Here is a 14,328-nt window from a genome sequence, read left to right as displayed (position 1 = left end):
GATATCATTCCCATTAAAGTAAAATGGGGAGGTTTTTCTAAATATAATAAAAGGTAATATTAAAATATTGCAACTGTCTATCCTAACTGGCCACAGACAGTCTTAAAAATCTATTAAAGGAGATTAAAGATGTGGAAAGTATTTTAGCTCATAAGCCGACGAATATAAGATGTTTAAGAGGGAAGGTTAGAAGCTGACTGTAAGATTCCTATCCAGCTCGCTGATGTTAAAAGCAAATATGATTTCATACAGTGCAGAGGCAACCTTTTCAATCTCACACAAAGGGATTGATCAGGGAGGGAGCTCAGAACTCTAATAAAAAATGCAGACTCTTCACTTGTAAATAGAATTGTTTTCAGTTGGCCAAATCTTCTTTTAATCACTGCTGAAGGTATCATATGAGCCGGCAGTTCTGGGTCTATTTTTCCTTGCAGATAATGAGGCTAATTGGCAACTGCAGCATCCTGATAAGGCCTAGATGGAAGATGAAATGTAGGCCCAGAGACAGATAGAGCAAGATAGCTCTAACGACCAACATTAACAACATTTCCGACCATTACTAAATCTGTGCTTTCATGGAAAGAAAAAAAAAATTACTTCTGTATGTGGTTTATTTCGCAACAAATAATCTAATGACAACAAATGAGGCACTTAAATCCAAGAGGACCAGTGCAATGATTTCTAGTGATTTGGAGAGTTACTCACCTGACAATTAGGAATGAAAGACACAACAGGGGGTTTGTTTCAGCAAGCAGTTATTTCAAAAATATTTCAGAAGGAGAGAAGACAAGATTTGCTGTGATCTTCTTTGTCTGCCTATGCAAAAAAGAGTGGAAGCATTTATTAGAAGTATGAATATGAGAATACTATGTAATTTTTGCTCTCTATACTGTTTCTGTGGAATTCATCCAGGAAAACTGCATGCCCTTGTGCACTGCTGCTGAAAAAAAAACAAAACCTGAAGCTTACAGAAAATGTTTCACACTATTTATCTGCAAAACAGACATTTGCTGCTGAGCAGGTCATGCCAAGCTCATTTTATAGTCAATTGGGAAGAAACATGCATTTTTCAGGTGTGAGTTGCATAGCACATTTCAGATATTTATTTTAGGGTGAGATAAATCATGTCCTAGTTTCCACTGACTTTTCACTGGCTCTCCAATGGCTGCCAAGAATCAAGAGGGAATAACTCCAGTAGAGATATTTCTATTGCAAAAATTGATATTTAATTGTATAAAACACAGACTGAAAGAAAAAAAAGTCTGCTTTGGTTATCATAAAGATGACTTAGAGATGACAGATAATGGTCTAATATGTATATAGCATACATACTGGAAGGAAATAAGGCCTTCTGATAACCTAATGGTAAAAGGCATAGGAGGACTGGCTGCAAGTTAAAGTCAGATTACTTCATATTAGAAATAAAGCATGTTTTTAGTACTTAGAATAGTAAACAAGTCTAAGCCAAGCCATAAATTCTTCCCTTCTGATGTCTTCAAATCAAAATTAATGTATTTCTGGAGGATGCTTTAACCAGACACAAATCATTGAGCAGAGGCTTAGAACGGGTTGAATTTCATATAATCATAGAATCATTTAGGTTGGAAAAGACCTTTCAGATCATCGAGTCCAACCGTAAACCTAGCACTGCCAAGTCCACCACTAAACCATGTCCCTATGTGACACATCTACATGTTGTTTAAATACCTCCAGGGGTGGTGACTAAATCACTTTCCTAGGCAGCCTGTTCCAGTGCTTGACAACCCTTTCAGTGAAGAAATTTTTCCTAATATCCAATCTAAACCTCCCTGGTGCAACTTTAGGCCATTTCTTCTTGTCCTATTGCTTGTTACTTGGGAAAAGAGACCGACACCCATCTTGCTACAACCTCCTTTCAGGTAGTTGTAGAGAGTGATAAGATCTTCCCTCACCCTCCTTTTCTCCAGGCTAAACAAGCACAGTTTCCTCAGCCACTCCTCATAGGACTTGTGCTCCAGACCCTTCACCAGCTTCATTGCACTTCTTTGGAGATTAAATTTAGTCCTATGAAGAAACTATGATCCTTCTGAGCTTTTCTTGTACTGTTATTAATAAAGACACAGCATACCTGGCCTATCAACCATATATGAATGCTAGTAGTGTTAAGGTGGGCTTTGGCATGCAGAGGATCATATTAGATCATGAAAAATCATGTTACATTATGATTTTTTACCTTAAACTCTATGAGTTTAAGCACTTCTTCTGAAAGCCCTATATTGCCCTACTCCGTATATATTAGAATGCACATTGTGATAGAAGAGTAGCAGAATTATAATGATGTACTGTCATCATTGCTTTCCTGTAGTCAAGGTTAAAAATCAAAGTGTTATATTTCTTATTTAATGAATCTCTCATTTTGTCAAATACTGTAAACTGAAAGATAAATGATTCATTCTTCTTTTCTTTTCTTTTCTTTTCTTTTCTTTTCTTTTCTTTTCTTTTCTTTTCTTTTCTTTTCTTTTCTTTTCTTTTCTTTTCTTTTCTTTTCTTTTCTCTTCTCTTCTCTTCTCTTCTCTTCTCTTCTCTTCTCTTCTCTTCTCTTCTCTTCTCTTCTCTTCTCTTCTCTTCTCTTCTCTTCTCTTCTCTTTCTCTCTCTCTTTCTCTCTCTCTCTCTTTCTTTCTCTCTTTCTCTCTCTTTCTCCCTTTCTCTTTCTCTCTCTCTTTCTCTCTTTCTTTCTCTCTCTCTTTCTTTCTTAACATAATGCACAACAGAAGTGAGTCCATTCATTTTGCTTGTTCATTGAAAATATTTTTTCCCAGTTTACAAGAAGTTGTCCTGAATAATTGTTTTGATTTTGGTTTTCTTGTTTGCTATTTTTTTTTAAATATATATACATTAAACTGTGGTGTATAAGAATGCTCAGAAGTAATTAAAAACAAACAAAAGACTTTTATTGTTTTAGTGTCAGTTTAGAGACAACTCAGTCTGTTTGATTCAGCAGTCTCTTATTCTCTATATGATTCAGAGACTCAAACATTTTGAAGGGATGATATACAGCATGAACTTAATACATCACGTATTTGGCAGATATGATGATTGCCACAAATTCTGGTAATACTTTAGAGATTGTTGCTCTGATTAGGACCAATGTCTTCACTGGACATTTGTCCACTGCAGGCTGGCCTGCACAGAACAACCATGTCCCTTCTCTAAACAAACTACACAAGATCCTATCTAGATCTGCTTGTACTTTAAGGCAAGGTTTGATACATAAATCTGTGGCTTTTACATTCCAGATATTAAAAAAATGTAATAAAATCAAAGCAGACAGAACTATCATAGCCCTCTTAATCCATGGGATACCGATTAAGAAATCTTCTCAGGGTTGGTGGGTCCAAGTCCTCTCCATCTAAGAGAGGAAAGAACCCAATCCTTCCTTGCTAGTGGGGGTAGTATGAACACAGGGCAATTATACGAAAAGAAGGAAGATATTAGGAGAGCTCTGCTCAATTCGACCTTTTCCCTCGGAAGATTTCCAAGTCTGGGTCTGAAGAAGCAGCTCATATTCAATGTCTTCCCTGAGTTTAAGTAAAGGAGCTTAGATATGATGCATAACTCAACATTGCCCATTTATCCTCAGAGACTATATAAAGAGATTCAATAAGTATTTCAGACTAATTAAATCATCCTGTTTGGGTCATACACATTTTTTTATGTACATCTCAATGACTCAGCTAAACATCTAGCACCTGTAGCCTGGCTTCCGCCTGCTGTCACTACCTAGTGTTATTAAATCTCCTATAGCGTGTTACATACAGATTTTGATCATTGACTTATGAATTATTTATAGCAAAGGACCTTGGCTGTGATCTAAACATGGGATTCTAATTATGTTATAAATCACTAATTAGGAAAACAACCTCATGTTTGACAAGAGTGTTTTTGCCATTTTGTCAAACACATTAAACTTGTTAGAGGTATGCACTTGTTTCATCCCATTATCCACCATACAACTGCAACATCAGTATATGAGAAAGTTATCTGTCATCTGCTTGCAGGAATATTTTACCTTTTTTTTCACTGATGATAGCTCAGTCTTTCCGAAAAATCTTATGAAAACAAGCAATGCAAACTTTGCCTATCTCTGTCTGGTCCTCTCTATTCCCATGACACTGCTGTTTCAGGTCCCTTAGGTCATTCAAAACCTAAGCTGTCTGCAGATCATGCAGAGCAGTAGCAACTGGTGCTGGTTTGGGATGGACTAAGAAGAAACTATTTTAGCTGATTTTAACTCCATTAAAAAAAAAAATCATTTATGCATTGACTGAAATGTTCTTCTAATCAAAACAAATTATTTTATGTGACTAAAATCAATCTACCTGTGGAATATACCTGCAAGGAGAGAGACCACATGGTACAAACAATGAAATGGATAAAACCTTATTTGTAGATTATTTAATTTCTAAAGAAATTTCTAAAGAAGGTATTGGTCAATATTACAAATCAGTAACATAGGTCACGATCTCCAGCTGACTAGATTAACAATATATTTGCAGTTATGTATAAAAAGATGAGATACTGTGGGTCCTTATGGGAACATCTTTCCAAGCACAAGCGAGAGCCCAAGCAAAAGATCACAGGACAAGATCACTGTAAAGTTTTGTGAACCTTCATCACTTTTGGGTGGTGGTCTCCACACATGGATTTTTGAGATTAGGATCACTCCTTTTCCTCAAACACCAGACTTTTGACTCTCTTTGCAGAACCAATTGACAGATCTTATGACCTTACAGTCCTAGAGTTTTGATTTGTAATTATGACCATATAATCACAGAATCACAGAATCATCTAGATTAGAAAAGAACTTGAAGATCATCTAGTCCAACCATTAGCCTAACACTGACAGTTCCCAACTACACCATATCCCTGAACACTATGTCGACCCTACTCTTAAACACCTCCAGGGATGGGGACTCCACCACCTCCCTGGCCAGCCCATTCCAATGCCTAACAACCCGTTCTGTAAAAAAATGCTTCCTAATATCCAGTCTTGGAGAGACTGGAGGTCCCACTCACATTCTTTCTCCTGTTCCTCTTTGGAGAGGCCTTTCTTCCTCTGTTTTTCCTGGTCCAGAAAAAAAAAAAAAAAAAAAAAGTTTTGTCATACATTTATGTAGTATTTTTAATTTTTCATAAATTTTGCTTTCATGAAAAATTCAGACTGTGGCTGTCAACTCCATTTCTCTCTGAAACGAAAACTTACCCAGAAATATTTTCTTGTATTTAAGCTTCTTTTCTTCACAAAAATGTGAGTTTTCAACCAGAGAAGGTTGTAAAACTCATCCAGAAGAAGTGAGTGGTTTTATTCAGTCCATGTTGGGCATAAATTTTTTATTTGGAACACATGGCTGCAGAATAGGATAGCAAAAGATGTTGTCACACAGAAAATATTCTTGATTAAAGGAATCTTTGAACTTTTAAGCCACTTAGCAAACACATGCACAAAGGAAGAACTTGCTGAACACCAAATGATGATGTATACAGCTTTAAGGGAAGCTTGATCTTCCTGGGCACACGTTGAATTTAGCAGCCCAGTAACACTGCTGATGACAGGTCAAGCTCTTGCTTTTGCCTAGAAATAGTTGTGCAGCTTTCTACTTTTATGCAGTTGAATAGTCACTACTGTCAAATCAATGAATGCTGCGACTGACCTGATGGCTGATCTTTTAGCAGAAATATATCCCAAGCCTCAGCAGGCAGGGACTCTTGCTTGTGTTTGTAAATGCCTTTGTACCCCTGGAAGCAAAATACCTGACAAGGAGACAGAATAGTAATAAGTGTCACGTCCCGCTCAGATGAGGGAGACAAGTGACTTAGATTTGTAAATCCCCAACGGAGCGTACAACAGTGAGACAAGTCTCAAAGTCCATGCACAGACATTTATTAATTTCCCACAGTGTACTAACTGGATACACGATAATTGGCTAAGTATGTAACGAGTTATGGCAAGTGATATAATATGCCTTGTGTTACTTAATGTTAGTGAGGGAAAAGGGGAAAAAGAAAAGGAGAGAATAGAGGAATAGAGATCATCGGTCCGGGTTCCTGCATTGGTCCCACTTGAGTTCATCAGGGATGCATCTGTCTTCTTTCTTTCTATATTTCACTCCTCGCCCCACCTCAATTTATACACACTTTGTTTGGGTCCGTCCTGTAGGTCGACCCACATACTTACGTATCTCATGTATGGGGAAGGGTATGGTGCTTCCTGGGATGATGTAATTAGCATGATCTTGTTAATCTTTATTAGCATATTCAGGGGCGTCAACTTTAATACACATTTCGCAGATAATGAAGCAAAGGTCATTCACCAGACAGATGGCCCCTGAAACTTTACAAGATGCACCAGAGCAGAACCATCCTGCCTTCACAGGGCTCTCTCCTCCAGCTGCATCCTGTGCTATCCAGGCAGCCTTATCAGCTCTGAACTCTACACTATCCACCCTGTGACTATAGTTTGTTTACTTGTGAGTGTCTGAGGCATTCCTTGGCTCAGAGGGCCTCCACTCTCCCCTGTCCCTTATCTCTCTCAGGCTATTTTTTTCTCACAGGCCTGTTTCTCTCAGGCCCTGTTGCAGGGAGTTGCAAGTCATCTCTCACAATAAGAAAGAATAAAGTCCACAGATATACACCGAAACAAATGAGCTGCAACATAAGGGTGAACAATATATGGCTCACTGGGACCCTGACTCCTCAGGCCATCAGGGAAGAGATGCACCATACAGATGGGCTCGTGACCGAGGGGTGGACTTAAACCATGAATGCTATTGCACAGGTAATCCATGAATGTGAGACATGTGCTACAATCAAGCAAGCCAAATGGTTAAAGCCCATTTGGTATGGAGGACAATGGTTAAAATATAAATATGGGGAGGCCTGGCAGGTTGATTATATCACGCTCCCACAAACTCGGCATGGCAAATGCTATGTGCTTACAATAGTGGAAGCAGCCACTGAATGGTCAGAAACTTATGCCATGCCCCATACCACTGTCCAGAACACCATTTTAGGCCTTGAGAAGAAAGTATTATGGCGGCATGGCACACCAGAAAGAATTGAGTCAGCTAATGGGACACATTTCTGAAACAACCTCATAGACACTTGGGCCAAAGAACATGGCATTGAGTGGATATATCACATTCCCTACCATGCACCAGCCTCTGGGAAAATTGAGCGATACAATGGGTTGCTAAAAACTACACTGAGAGCAATGTGTGGTAAAACTTTCAAACACTGGGATGTGCATTTAGCAAAAGCCACCTGGTTAGTCAATACGTGGCCCTGCTCAATCAAACCTCCTACATACTGTAGATGGGGATAAAGCCCCTATAGTGCACATTAAAAACATGCTGGAGAAGACACTCTGGGTTATTCCTGCATCAGGTAAAAGTAAACCCATGCATAGGATTACTTTTGCCCAAGGACCTGGGTGCACTTGGTGGGTGATGCAGAAGGATGAAGAAGTCCGATGCGTGCCTCAAGGAGATTTGATTTTAGGTGAAAATAGCCAATGAATCGAACTGTCAAATAACCCTGTTATTGCAATTGGCGCCTCGCAACATCCTCCTGCCACATCCGAAGCCTCCTGCTCCACTGACTGAGCCAACTCCACCTCATTCCTCCAGCCTTAAAGACTGTTATGACAGATGGAACCCAAAATTATGGACTAAATGAACTCAGTAGCTATTCTGGAAGGATGGTCCATAGACTAAGGGAATGATATCTGTGAGACCTGGGAAAAAAGGGGATGGTGACTCCTTAGAATGTATTTGGAACCTGAGCATAATATAAATGGTATAAAATAAGGGGTGGAGATGTCCTGATTTTGGCTGGGATAGAGTTAACTTTCCTTGGACTGAGAGGGAGCACAGCTAGAGGGCTGGGCTCAGATTGGTCATTGGAGTATTCCATATCATGTGACGTCATGCTCAGTATATAGGTGGACGCATGTTCTCTCATGGCCGGTTTCAGTTTCAGTTTCCCAGTCATCACGGCAAGATTTCTGGTGCAGTTTGGATTGCTGCTGGGAGCAGGCTGTGTACTGGCTGATTAAGGATACCAATTAAACTCGGACACCAGGGTGAAAAGAGGAGGCATATTTTACTGGTGATAACCAAATAATGTAACAGAGTAATACAGAAAATATGGAGTAAGAAAAGGCAGAATAATGCACCTAAAGCAACAAATAGGAAAATACAGGGTAATGCATCAAATCATTACTACATGAGAGAGAGAACAGTGATTAAGAAAGATACATCACCACTTGAATATATCATCATCATCATCCAGATCCGGAGACGCTGGGGAGCCCCGGTTACAGCGAGGATTTGGAGAGCCTGTCCCGGCAAATGGGAAGTCCTATGTGGTGCCTCCACCCATAGGTGAGGCTTCCAAAGTCGCTGTGAGCGGGTCCAGCCTTATATACCAGAGATCAGTAAGCCAGAACAGCTGGCACCTTTGTTTTGAGAGGAAAATTTCTGGTTTCATTCTCCTGTTGGATTCCACCCAAAGCCTAGCCAGGGCTCGGGGATGGAAACCAAGGGAGTTTCTAACAAGGCCAAATACTTGGGTTCTCAGCCTTGAACAAGGCTGTGGAAGGAAAGTTGGATACATTCTCTCAGCATTTCATCCTCACTATTGATTATATTGTAAGCTGCATCTTTCACTAGTGAGCTTACAAACTTTAAGTTAGCAGCTTTAGCCTGGGGCCTGTTATTCAGGCTGCAGTATTTTAATGCTTTAGCACTTTTTACGTCAGCATAAGTGGGTTGTTATAACTTAGTACAATACCTACTAGCACAATGTTTATCAGTTATAAAATATACAGGATTCATCTATAGGTCAACTCTGGCTTGGGCCTGTTGTCCAAGCCTTAGCACTTCAACCGGTTACCACTTGGTGAGCAACTGCTGTATTTTACCTGTTTGGACTTACTATTGTTACTGTTGTTTTGTTACTATTACTAAATTTTTTTTAATTCAACCTATAAATTTATTTTTTGTGTCCCTCCCCTATTTCACCAGGGAGGGGGGCAGGGGAATAAATGTCTGACCACATGGTGATTGGCTACCAGCTGAGTTCAAACCATGACATGGTGTTTAGGCAACTGTCTCCTATCCTGTTCCTGCTCTCTTATGGCTAACCGTCCAGCCTCAAGCAAATCACCTTAAATTCCTTTCCCACTAAACAGAGAGTGATAGACTTTCCAAAGGGACATTCATGCAGGCTATTTAGCTATAGCATAACAGAAACTTGCAGAAGCAACTGTAATAGGACATAATGCAGGACAAATAGCTAACATCAAAGTCTAAATTTTTCATCAGCATCATGCAGTTAGACCATCATAATCTGACTGTGAAACTGAAGCCTTGTTGAAAGCTGCAACTCCCAGCTGAGATGGGAAAAGAGGTAACTTCTTACACAACCCTGTCTTCAAAGACTGCCTAGCCATGCTTTTCAGGTTCTTTTCACCACTATTACTCATGTATCTTAAGAAGAATATAAAATAAAAAAATCATAACCCTTCTTGAAATAATTGCATGAAAAATAATGACAATCTGGCCATTGTTTGGTAGAATCTAGAGGATTCTGAAGCGAAGACTGAATTTCACCATTGGTTGTGTTTGTTTTGCTGCTTATCATGGATAGCTTTTTCTAAACTGCTAGGACAGAGCAGTCAGTCATCCTGGATCAGTCATCCTGACCATCCTCGCATGTAGTTGAGGGGCGTTAACATGCATCACATTTGCACAGCCAGGGTGGTGAACAGACTCTAGTCACATAGTGAGACCCAGAGGAACAAAATTAATACAGATAAATTCACTATACTGCATGCAGTGATTCTCAAGCAAAATACTGCATGGGTCCTACTCTTTCTACAGAGGAGTTGTTTTAGTTAATAATTTAATTTAATCTTTTTATGAGATTATCCTAAGGTGTTCACTAAAGTACATAGTTTCTTTATTTTATGACATGGTTTGCAGGGTTGTTTCATGTAATGCACTGAATATCTCATTTTCATGACATAATTCAATGTCATAGGGTCATTTAATAACATGGAAGAGATGACCTAGAAAAAAATATTTCAGGAAGAAAAAGGGAGTTGGTTAGAATTATAGCTCTGACTACTTTTTCACCAAAAATATATTTTAAAATGCATTCCATTATTTGGATGAGAAAGCCTTTTCAGTAGAAAAATAAAATTACCAGCACTTCCAACATATTAATCACATTTGTCATTGTTAAAATTTCAGCTTGTTTCCCATGTCATTTAGGGAACCTTTTGAGAATGGAATAAAATAACATCTTAATCAAGGAGCAATTATATTTTTCCCCTCTGACAAAACAGGAATCTTATTCTAACCATGTGAGAACTAATTAAAGACACAGGAATGGGTATGAATTAGACCATGTGGGTAAGATTTACCATACCAAACTTCAGGGGAGAGAATAATTTGCCCACACAGAAGTGCCCATCGGCATTAGGGCTGCTCTCATGTTGACGGTACCAGACATCCACACAGGCCTCACAAACACAGCAGGATGTAGAAGAGGAGCACAACTGTGAAGCTGGCAAGACATCAGCAAAGAATATTGTTTAGGAATCAGAATCCTACCCTACATCTCCACTGACTATAAAGGGAGTAGTAAATGGTGTCCACCTCAGAGTTAAATGTCTGTAATATCAGTGTCTATTTTTAGTGAGCTGGATCCCACTCATCCTCTCCTTACAGATGTATATAACATCAGTTGAAGATAACAGACCAGATTCCTTTTTAACTTTGGCCCTTTCAATCTGTAGCATTGGCACAAAGAGACACAAACTGAAGGCCAGTTCATCTGTGAATTCTTCACTGCAGGAGCATTTGTCTGGTGTAAAATAAATGTGCTGTGCTCATATGCTTCTGTCTCCCTCCATCTTACTTTCTGCCTGGTGAGCCAAGCCAGAAAAAGGGTGATGTCAGCCGAGTTGTAGTTCATGGTTTTGGATCTCCAACAGCCTCTGAGGGTTATATGCCGTATGGGAGAAGAGAGAACATGCCGGGAAACACTCTAATCTTCACTGACAACTGTATCCACAACCCATGCTGGTTTTAGGTAATTATTTGGACCATAGAAGGTGGGTTAAACAACATGCCATATTGACAGACAAAGTCGCTTCTCACCATAAGCCATTTTCTGTCAAGCACAGATTCAGCTGCTCAGTAGGGACTAAATAGACAAGTAAAATTAACTTCTGTTGTGCTATGTGCAATGCAAATACATTTTATGCCTCACTGTAGTGTCCTGAAAGAAACGTATGGTTTTCTGCACTGCTGCACACATTTTTTCTTCTATAGGGATTTTTTTAAGATTGGGAGGGGAAAAAGGAGAATGGATGGAAAGGGTGGAGTGAACACATGCAGCCCTAAGTGTTTTTGATAGAGCATTAATTGAAACATTGTACATACTGTTTGTCTCAGTTGTGTCTGTTCATAATAATTAGGTTGATGGATTCAGAGAGGAACAAATAAAATACGTTTTTTCTCAGAGAAAGAAATTCAAGCACTGGGTTGGGGATTTGGGAGTTTAGTAAATTCCTGAACCTGGCAAATTGGACACGTACAAGTCCTGGAGCCAGATGGGATGTATCCAGCAGGGAAGAGGCTGACAAAATGCTGCTGCTCTCCATTTACTTTGAAAGTTTGCAGTGATTAAGAGAAGTCCCCAATGTTAAAATAAATAGAATTTTTAAAAATCTATGTTAATCCTTACAAAAAGACAAGGAGGAGGGTACAGAGAGCTACATGCCAATTTACCTCAGTCCCTGGAAATGAAGCAAACCCCAATATAAGGCATTTTTAAGGCACATGAAGGAGCAGCTTAGTTTCTTAGTTGCATAGGCTATCATAATGCAAAATTTCATCCTTTGTTAGTCACAGAATCACAGAATCACAGAATCAACTAGGTTGGAAAGGACTTTGAAGATCATCTAGTCCAACCATTAACCTAACACTGCCAGTTCCCATCTATACCATATCTCTCAGCGCTATGTCGACCCTACCCTTAAACACCTCCAGGGATGGGGACTCTACCACCTCCTTGGACAATCCATTCCACTGCCTAATAACCCGTTCTGTAAAGAAATACTTCCTGACATCTAGTCTAAACCTTCCCTGGCACAACTTGAGGCCATTCCCTCTTGTCCTATCGCTTGTTACTTGGTTAAAGAGATTCATCCCCAGCTCTCTGCAACATCCTTTCAGGTAGTTGTAGAGGGCGATGAGGTCTCCCCTCAGCCTCCTCTTCTCCAGACTAAACAACCCCAGTTCCCTCAGCCGCTCCTCGTACGACATGTGCTCCAGACCCTTCATCAGCTTTGTTGCCCTTCTCTGGACACGCTCGAGTAATTCAATGTCCTTTTTGTAGTGAGGGGCCCAAAACTGAACACAGTAATCGAGGTGCGGCCTCACCAGTGCCGAGTACAGGGGTAAGATCCCTTCCCTGTCCCTGCTGGCCACGCTATTTCTGATAGTCCAGGGGGAAAAAGTGATCTTAAAGACAGAAGAAGTATGCTTTAACCACGTCACTAACAGGAACGAGGATCTGGTCCCCAGAACCTGGCTTCCTCAGCATTGCTTGGGATGGGTGATTTTTGTCATCCTTTTTTTTAGCACAACTCTGATCATAAAGGAGGGTGAAATATACTTTGTGAAGAATGCAAGATCTGATACCCAGCACAAAGGACAGAAAGCTACATTTTCAAGGTACTTTCAAGACATTGTGCATTATGCATAAATAAGTCAACATATATACATTTAAAAAACACCACTTGCCGCTTTTGAGTATATTCAGGTATCAGACTGTGGCATCTGAGATATTTTCTAAGTAGTTACTAACTGTGATCTCTAGGAATAAGATCTTAAAGAATAATGTAGAAGTGCAATGGAGATACATGACTAGGAACAGGGGGAGGGAAATGCCTAAAATGGCTAAACTTCCTTGAAAAGTTTTTTTCTTTTGACATTGGAGGGAACAAATATGACTATACTCCTAAATTATGTACTTCCAAAGTCATGATGAAACAAGACCATACACTTAACTCCCACAAAAATAAAAAAATCAGAAGACACATTTATGTGATTTAGGTGTCTATCCATCTTGAAAAATATTCTCTCAAGCTCTCTTGTTGGCAGCTATAATAAAGACAGGGATCTCTGGGAACTAGCTTCTGTGTTATTTTACATGGATCCTAACAACAGGTAGACAGAGATCCAAGATGAGATTCATACTTTGAATGACCTCTCCACTCCACAGCTGTCACATGTTATCCATTACTGTTCTGCCTAGTATTCTTTTTCCATGAGACCCTTCGGCATAGAGTTTATTAGTAGGAGCAAGGAAGTAGGGAAATGAGAAATAGCAGCAGGCCCCTCTTACAGCTGATTCAGACAGATGTTAAATCTTGTCCTTATTTGAAAATTTTAAATTCTTACCTTATCTGGATCTTAGTATTTTCTCACTGAATCATTCTTTTTTTAAGACTGCAAAAGAGTTGACTCTTTCCATTTCCAGGAGTTTGAGAGTCTCAGGAATGCTGTTGCTGCCTATGCAAATGCACAGAAGAATTATTCATAAAATAATTCAGGTGCAGGAATAAGTACAATCTTGGATTATGGGTATTTCTCTGGATGAACTGCAGCAAAAGGCACAGAAATTCATTCCATTCGCTATTTCTTTATGGTGAACAAGCACCACGAATTTGAATAGAATTTTCATCCAGTCCTGTTTCTCTAAAAGCAGCAGATGTTACCAGCATCAGGCAGACTTGCTGCTCTGAAATCTCCAAATCTGCCATTATAATGAGGTCTGTGTCCAACCTAGTTTATCCCTTAGCTCCTGGGAAATGCTTGTTTCTGTGTTTCCTGTCTTAAAATATGCATAGACTACAAAACCACATCCTTTGTAATCAAAGGAGACACAGTCTTCCCACCTGATCTATCCTTTCTTTCTCTAGACAATCCCAAAACTGATTGCATCTGTTTCTGTTTCTCAATGTTCTTGATTTATTTTTCCTTGACTTCACTATATTGAGGCTTTTGAATGCTTTGTGTTTTAACTACACCTTGCCTTCACTCTGTCAGACTTTCTAAAGCAACTCAGGAGGTGTGTGGGATTCCCAAAGGTCTTTTTCCCTTTCTATCAAGCTCATGAAGTTGTCTTGGTAATAACATAAATGGAAAGTGTGGGAGCTGAGAAACAAGCACATCTCATTCTCTGAGGAGTGTCTGAGATGTGGTCTCTGGTCA

General features: G+C 39.5%; 1 long non-coding RNA gene across 1 annotated transcript; it reads right to left on the bottom strand.

The window, feature by feature from the left end:
- Window positions 1–750: 750 nt before the first annotated feature.
- Window positions 751–13,550, bottom strand: LOC141953812 (uncharacterized). Its single transcript, XR_012632016.1, has 3 exons — window positions 13,516–13,550; window positions 5,057–5,105; window positions 751–816 (listed from the first exon to the last, which is right to left on the bottom strand). It is a non-coding gene; the product is annotated as an uncharacterized LOC141953812 (long non-coding RNA).
- Window positions 13,551–14,328: the final 778 nt, after the last annotated feature.

The sequence above is a fragment of the Strix uralensis genome, chromosome 1 (assembly GCF_047716275.1).
Source record: "Strix uralensis isolate ZFMK-TIS-50842 chromosome 1, bStrUra1, whole genome shotgun sequence".
Taxonomy (NCBI): domain Eukaryota; kingdom Metazoa; phylum Chordata; class Aves; order Strigiformes; family Strigidae; genus Strix; species Strix uralensis.
The sequence above is the reverse complement of the archived record's forward strand: the minus strand, read 5'-3'. Positions and strand labels throughout refer to the sequence as shown.